The sequence below is a fragment of the Penaeus monodon genome, unplaced genomic scaffold (assembly GCF_015228065.2).
Source record: "Penaeus monodon isolate SGIC_2016 unplaced genomic scaffold, NSTDA_Pmon_1 PmonScaffold_101, whole genome shotgun sequence".
Classification (NCBI taxonomy): Eukaryota; Metazoa; Arthropoda; class Malacostraca; order Decapoda; family Penaeidae; genus Penaeus; species Penaeus monodon.
Window position 1 is genome coordinate 64881 of NW_023638715.1, and position 5799 is coordinate 70679.

Here is a 5799-nt window from a genome sequence, read left to right on the forward strand (position 1 = left end):
ATCTTTTCTTATTACTGTATAATTGTTTATATACAATATATCTTTTTTCTTTTAACCCGGTTTCATTAAGGCTATTATTCCTGGATTTTTTTTGAATATTAGATAAATTTAGCTCGGGTTTTTTTTTTTGGATAGAAAGTGCATTCCAAGTTATTATTTTATACATTTATCAGGCTTTTAAATTGCTTTAAGATTGGGGTAAAATCATTTATTGTTTCTATAATTATTGTTAAATTGATTTTCCCGAGTTTATGTTGTTTATCAGGTTTGATACTGCCTTTATTATCTCTTTTGTTGTGATCATCCAGTTTAGGTTTTCTTTTTTTGCTTCTTTTAAGGTTTGTTTTTGAGTGGGGGTATTGGGTTAGGCGATGGGTATGAGTGATGGGTGTGTTTTTAAAGGTTTGTTTTTGAGTGTGGGTATTGGGTTAGGCATGGTATGAGTGATGGGTGTGTGAAAGGGGGTGTGGGTAGTGAGTGGGGTTTGATGAGGATGAGAAAATGGGCGTAGGTAATGTCCTTGTTATTGTGATTTTTCTGGACTTGTATGTTTTTGTTTGTTGGTTTTTTTGTGGTTTTATTTTTTTTTGGGTTTGCTTGTGTATTTTTTTTTGGGTGTAACTTTTAAGTTTGTGTTTTTAAATTTTTTTTGTCTTGGTGGTGTTTTGTCCTGGGGAAAATAGTTTGTGTTTGTGAGATAGCTTGTGCATATCTCTGTGGTGTATTTTGTTGTTTACTTCTGGAGTTTTTGTTTATTTGTGGAGTGGGGTTTCTTTACTTAATGTAATGTTCTCATTGTTTTAGGTTTACGACTTTGTTTGTACTGTGTTGTTCTGTTGGTGGTTTAAGTTGTTGGAGTTGTTTTTTGATGTCTAAGTTGTTTGGTGAAAGTTGTATTTGTTTATTTCTTGTGCTTTTTATGTATTCTGCATGAGTTACTGTTTGGTGTGGCCTTCTTCACAAAAGAAAAAATGTGGGTTATTATTGCAGTCTTTGAAATTATGATCGAAACTACTACATCTGCTGCACTTTTTTTTTTTTGCAAGTAAGAACCCCATGTCCATATCTGAGACATTAAAGCATTTTGGTATTGGGAAGGTGTATTGCTTTTTTGGGTAGGATGTGTGGCCGTAGCCACCCTTTCAGGTAGTGGACCTTTAAATGTTATTCTTAGGATCTTGTTGGGATCCATCTTCTGTATTGTTTTTTTTTTGGTTGCTTTTGTTTTTCTTATTATTTCTGGATGTTTGAATTTGACCTAAAGTTCTTATTTTTTTTTGATTTTTTTTATGTCCAAGTCGTTTAAACTGGGAATATTGTACCATATGAACAGTCTGTATTTAGACTTGATGTCGGTTTGTTTACAATTTTTTTCCCAGTGACCAAGTTTCTTTATTTGTGTAGCGTATTTTTTTTATATCATTCACTTCAACTGTGGCCTTCCCAATACCTAATACTCTTAGTGATCTTCTTAATGTATTTATGAAACTGATTTATTTATTGCGTTTGTTAATTTAATTGGGTTGTTGAAGTTGGAGTTTGATGATTCTCCTACTAATTGTATGAGTACTACATTTTGATTTGGTCTTACTTGAGAGTTGGATTCTGTGTTATTGTTCATTTCTGGTTGGAATTGCGTGAAGTTCTTTCGGCTTCTTCGTTTCGGTATTGCTTGGAGGGTGGGTTTTCTTCGTTGTCACTTTCGCTATTTTTGCGTCTTCTGTTATTTTGGTTTCATAGTCCATTTGTTTGTCTATACCAGGCTTTCTCCTGGTTCAGGGTTTGAGATTATCGTCCATGTGTTCACTACACATTCACTTCTATTTACGTTTACCGTATAATGTTGTTCTATGGCGGTTCGAACGGAAGTCCTCATTGCTAAATCTTCTTCTTCTTCTTCTTCTTTTATAGGGTTTTAGATTTTTAAAGTCTATATTCCCTGGAGCTGTGTTTCTTGGTTCTTTTTTGTTTGATTGAAGTTCTTTATATTATTTTCTATTATTTTTGATCTTTGTAGGAAATCTTAAAGTGTCTTAATATATAGTATTTCTTAGCTGGTGAATATTCTGCACCTGTTATTAAAAGAGACATATTTGGTTTAAATTTATTTTTATCTTTTTTAAAGATTCAAATAGTTTTTTTGGGTGAGAATTGAATCTTGGGCATTGGAGTGTTAGGTGCTCTATGGTTTCTTCTTCATGTTGGCACCATCTACATGTTGGGTCTGTCTCCATTTTTATTTTATGTAATGTTGTTTTAGTCTTGTGTTTTGTTTTTATTCGTGATAAACAAACGTCTAGTTTTCTGTTTTTTGATCTTGTCCAATGATTAGGTTTGTTATCTTTGATGTAATAGTTTTTGTGTTTAATATTTCTGTTAGTTTTTTTTCCCCATATTTGTCTGTTTTTGTTTTTTTTTTCTTTATTACTTTATTAATGTCTTTGTTATGGCAATAGGATTTGTTATTTCATGTGCTTTTTTGCTGCTTGATCTACATTTCATTGCCTCTAATGCTTTGTGTGATGGGATCCATTGTATTTTGATTTTCTGTTTCTGTTTTGATAATGTGTGTATTGTTTGTTGTATTTCGGAAGTGATATGTTTGTGATTTTTGGGTCTGTGATTTAATATCAGTTGTAATGCTGAATGTGAATCTGTGAAGATTACCGAGTTTGATTTTTTATTGTTTTGAATATTGCAGTCCCTTTTTTATTGCAAATAACTCTGCTTCGGTGATATTCATTTTTGTTGGTAGCTTCCAGATTGTTGTAATATTTGCATTTTGAATATATATTGCTGCTGAGACTGAATTTGGTTCCTTTATTTTTTAACCATCTGTGAAAATTTGTTGTTCTTTATATGTTACATTTTCTAACATTAAAAATTTGTTTTTTAATTTTGTTCTGGTAGGTCTTTTTGGTTATTATTTATGAACTGAGTTTCTACATGTTGTGAGATATCATCCCATGGTGGTACTGGGGTTATATTTTGAACTATATTAGTTGTTATATTAAGTTTTTAATTCTTTACGGGTTTTCTAAGGCCCTGTAGATTAATAGTCTTTTATCTTTCCTTGGATTATATTCATTGATTTTCTTTATTACTTTTTGTTTTAAGGGTGTTTTATTTGGTTTCTCTAGTATTTTTGGTAGTTGTATCCATTCTATTTTTTTTTTTCTTGTTTCTATTGGAATATATTGTTGTGTAATGCACTGGAGAGATACTATTGGGTTGGATCTAAAACAACCTGTTGCTATCCTTAATGCTATATTTTGTACTGTTTCTATTTTTTTTTAATTCTGTTTTTTTTGCATTTCCATAAATGGTAACCCGTATTCTATCTTGGGTTTTGATGTATATATTGCAAAATTTTAATAGTTTTTTCTTTGTTAGCACCCACATGTGTATATGATAGTTTTTTTCATATATCTATTCTTTTTAAAAATTTTATCTTTATATTTTAAATGTGTTCTCTCCAATTTAATCTTGGGCATCAAATCTTAACCCTAAGATGTCATGTTATTTGTAAATTCCATTTCTTCGTCATCTATTTTATATTGGGTATATTTCTTATTTTTCTATGTGTAAAACACATTTTTTTGTTTTTTTTTTAAATTTATCTTTAGATCCATGTGGTAGCCCATTCTTTAAGATGTTTTAATGCTCTTTCTAGAATATTTGTTGCCTCTGTAGATCTTTTTTGTTATAATGTAATATCATCTGCATTATTACTTTATTTATGATTCCTGGTATTTTTAAAATCTGTTATCATTATGTTAAATAATGGTCGGACTTATTGGAGATCCCTGAGGTCCCCCGCTTGACATTTTCCTTTTTCTGATATTTCATCTCCTATTTTTATTTGGAATGTTCTTTCTTTAAGGAAATTATAAGCCCAAATTTAATGGATTCCTATAATTCCTAAATCTGACATTTTTTTTAATAAAGCATCATGGTTTACAGTGTCGAAAGCTTTTCTAAATCTATACAGGCTAGTAAGCATATTTTTCTCTTTAATTGCGTTGTTTATGTGTGTGTCTATTACTTGTAGAGTATCTGTTGTACTTTTATTGGGTCTAAAACCCTTTAAAGGTCTTCATCTAATTTGTTTTTGTTTATTTTAACCACCAATTTACTCTTTTTGTTATTATTTTTTCAAACATTTTTCCCAGGGTTGTTATTCTACTAATAAATCTGTAAGATTTTGTTTTGATGGATTTTTGCCAGGTTTATTAATTGGATTTTTTATCAATTTTTGAATTCCTGTGGGTTTCTCCTTTCTTCCAGTAATGGTTTTTTTCTTTTATATTTCTGTGTTATTTTTGGGAGCATATTTAAAAATTCGAAAGGGAAATTTTCGTCGGGCCATATGCTTTATTTTTTACTATTTCTTATTGCTGGTCATTATTAATTTTTATTTCTTTATTTAGATCCATGTTCTTTGTGAGATTTAATATTCTCTCCCCTCTCTTCCTCTGTCAGTATTTTCTTGGGGTCTTTTTTTACTGTATTTTCGTATTCTTTTTTGAATAGTTCTAGTTTTTTCGGCATTTCCGATACTGGGAGGTTATTCTCTATTAATGGAAATTTTGTTATAATTGTTTTACCTGTTATTTTTTTAAAGAAATTCCATTTTTTTTTTTGAGGATTTTTTGAAATCTAATGTGCTACAAAAATTTTCCCATGATTCTCTTTTCTCTCTTTCTATTATTGTCTTGGTTTTATTACTAAAATTTTATAATCTGTTGATTTTCTTTGTTTGGTTCTTCCTCCATTTTTTAAAAAGCTCTATTTCTAAGTTTTATTTATTTCATTGCATCTCTCTTTCCCAAACCATGGTTTATTCGCTTTGTTTTTTTTGATATTTTTATAAAATTTAAAACATTGTTTTCCCTGTTTTTCTTAATAGATCTATGATTTCATTTAGGGACTTTACGTTTTTCTATATCTATGTCTGTCAATTTCCTCTGAAATTTACCCCAACCCTCTTCTGTGTAAATCCATTTTTTTTTTTTAGAATGAGTGTCTTTCATTAACTTGCTATCTTTTTTAATTATTGGAAAGTGGTCACTTCCTAGGTTTGGGCCTATTTCTATTTCTAAGTGGGTTAGCGATGGGTTTTCTAATACCAGGGCTATAGTCGTTTTCTTTTGCACTTTGAGGATCTATTCTTGTCGTTAAGCTGGTGGTGTTAAATAATTATATTATTTTGATTAATGATTTCAAAAAAACTTTTTCCTGTTTTGTTTGTCAATTTTGGATTTAATTTTTGGGTTCCAACTAGTATGATGTGCGTTGAAATCTCCAATGATTTTTTTTTGGGTCTTCAATTTGTTTTATGTAATGCTCTAGTTCTTCTGTTTTAGATTGTTTCAAGGATTATACATTAATAGAAGACTGAGCCATTGTTTTTTTAATTGATCTTTATTCCTATTGTTTCTATTCTATTGCTGTATCTATCATTTAATGCTATGGATTTAAATTGTAATCATTTTTAATACAAAAAGCTAATCCTCCCTATTTGATTTTCCCTATCTTCCCTGATTACGTGGTAATTTTTCAAGTTAAATTTATCTTTACATTTTAGCCCCTGTTTCGCAAATTTTCCCATTATATCCGGTTGTTCTTTTTTTAATAAGTAAATTTTAAATTTTGTCTTTTTATTCTGGATTGATCTTTATTCCACAAGATTTTTTTATTTATTAAAGTGTTGATCAAGTTTTTAACTATTGGCATTATTTTTTAATGGCATCTGTGATTATTTCTATCATTGATTTTCTGAATTAATATTTGTTTGTA